This window comes from Dipodomys ordii, unplaced genomic scaffold (genome assembly GCF_000151885.1).
Source record: "Dipodomys ordii isolate 6190 unplaced genomic scaffold, Dord_2.0 Scaffold57, whole genome shotgun sequence".
NCBI classification, from domain to species: Eukaryota; Metazoa; Chordata; class Mammalia; order Rodentia; family Heteromyidae; genus Dipodomys; species Dipodomys ordii.
This window is the reverse complement of record NW_012267273.1, coordinates 13,609,630-13,611,800: the sequence shown is the minus strand read 5'-3', so window position 1 is coordinate 13,611,800 and position 2,171 is coordinate 13,609,630. Positions and strand designations below refer to the sequence as shown.

General features: G+C 59.0%; 1 protein-coding gene across 1 annotated transcript in view; it reads left to right on the top strand.

Moving 5' to 3' along the window:
- Positions 1 to 408: 408 nt before the first annotated feature.
- Positions 409 to 2,171, top strand: part of Gpr161 (G protein-coupled receptor 161) — a 37,803-nt gene continuing 36,040 nt past the window's right edge. Inside the window, exon 1 of the mRNA XM_013021771.1 lies at positions 409 to 472. The gene's annotated coding sequence lies outside the window, so the exon portion shown is untranslated. The remainder of the gene's footprint in view (positions 473 to 2,171) is intronic.

The following is a 2,171-nucleotide window of genomic DNA, read 5'->3' as shown; positions in this document are numbered from 1 at the left end:
AGGGACTGTTCCAACCTCCAAGCTGGCAGGCTCTGGTCTTTATTGTTCCTAGTGTTTTATTTTGTTTTTGTTTTTATTTTTTTTTAATTTTTGGTTGAGACGGACAGTTGTAGAATTAATTAACTGTAAAGGTCTATCTATTTACATCCAATTACTGTGCGTCCTTCGAAGGCTGGCTTCAGGTTTTAGTCACTGCGATGAAGCCTAGGTCCAGAGGTAGATACCCACAGCCTTTGGCTGGATGAGCGAAGGGAGGGCCTAGGGAAGGAGATGTCTGGGCAGTGCTGGTAAGAGACTGGAAGGAGAGTGTGAAGAAACCGGAAAGTCCATGTGTGATGGAGAGAGAGATGGAAAAGGGGCGTCCGGGGTCCGGAACTCGGAGCTGGGAGGCCACAAAGGTTTACTGGAGAAAAGTGGGGCGAGGCAATAGGGGACAGGCGAGACAAAGAGCATCGGCCCAGGCGGATCCACGGTTAGACCGAAGAAGAAGTGGCGGGGCAGAGAGGCGGACGCGCCAAGAAGGGGCGTGCCGGGGGGGCGTGCGGGGCTGGGCGCTGCGGGACGCGGGGAGGCGGTTGGGGGCGCTGGGGAGGGCGGGCGAGCGAGCGCGAAGGTGGAGCGCGAGCTTGGCAAAGTTATTTGGCCCGGGCCCCGCCTGGCTCCGCGTGCTGGTGGCCGGAGGGCGGGCGGGACAGGACGGGAGGAGCGAAGCGGGGCTCGGCGGGGCTGAAACCCGAAACCTCCAGTCCTGGGCGCGGCGGGGAGGAAGGAAGCGGCGTCGGGGAGGCGGCCCGGCCGGGCCCTGAGCTGCCGTGGCGGCGGCTCTTGGGTGAGCACCGGGCCCCGGGGATGGGGGACACGGCCCAGGCGGGAAGGGTTGGCCCGGGATGGAGCCCTGCGGACTGCATTGTGCAGAGCCGGAGGGAGGCTGGGGCGCCGGCCCGCATCCCCTCTATCCACACCTCCCTGCCCCCATTACAATTTTCTCCGCCCCGCGCCCCTCTTGGGGGTTGGAGGCTGCCTGCCCGGCTGCGGTGCGCCAGGCTTTGCAGAGCTGGAGCCCTCTGTAGGGCGATCTTGGGGGCGCGACCCTCCCTCGGCGTGGAGCTTCTCCCCATTTGCCGGAGGGAGCCGTCCCCCTTTCCCTGGCGCTGCCTGAAACCTCCTGCAAGCCCCCCCCCACCTCCCTCCGGGGAAGGGACAGCACTGATCGGTGCGTGCCCAACTTAGCTGATGAAGGCCGCGCCCCCTGGAACCAACGGGCTCCACGACCTGCTTGGAGATAGGGATGTGGGGTCCTCGGCCACGACCCTGAGCTGGGATCTGTGAGGACCGGGTGAAAAGCCTTCTCATCAGGATCCAGGGCGCCCTGAGCAAGGGCGGGAGGCGCGCTCCGAAAAGTCTCCGGCCTGGTGGGGTGGGCATCTCTGACCCTCAGCTCTGCAAAAAAAGAAAATTGATTTGCTTTTAGAGGGTCGGGGAGCACTTGGTCAGTGCTCAGTCCCCTAGAGTCAGCTCTTGATCCCTGCACAATCCTTGGATCAAGGCATGTGAGGAGAGAACGGCTGCGGGTCGCTGGCGTGATTTGCGCTTGGGAGTGGTTTGCTCACCTTCCCCAGGCAGCCGGGCATTGGCATCACCGGATAGCCCAGCTTGGAGACTCTTAATTTTCCTCATTGTTCCTTTGATTCCTTTTGCAAAGTGCTTTCAATTGCAAGTCATTTGATCCTTCTGCTTGTGAAGGAGGAAGGTGGTGTGTGGTCTTGGAAGGAAGGGATCTCAGTTCCACCATCTGTCTAGTGGGAATACTGATAATATCAAGCGAACCTGTCCCAGGTGCTGGAAGCTGCAGAAGCATTACATTCCTGTGTCTCCTCCCTGTATCGGCCCAGATGTAGCCTGGCCTCTTCTACTGACCTAGACCTCTACATGAACTCGACAGATAGGTGTTTTTCCTATATAATGCTTTTTCGTCCATATATAGCTTCCTTCTAGGCTCTCCAGGAGAGGGGACACAGCCTTAGGTCACACCAACTGGACTCTTCATGTTACTCTAACCTCTTCCGGATTGCCATTTCTTTCCTAGACCACACCCATCTTATTCTATACTTCTGAAATGTTGAAACTCTAAAACTCTCCTCCTCCTCCCCCTCCTCCCCCTCCCCCCTCCT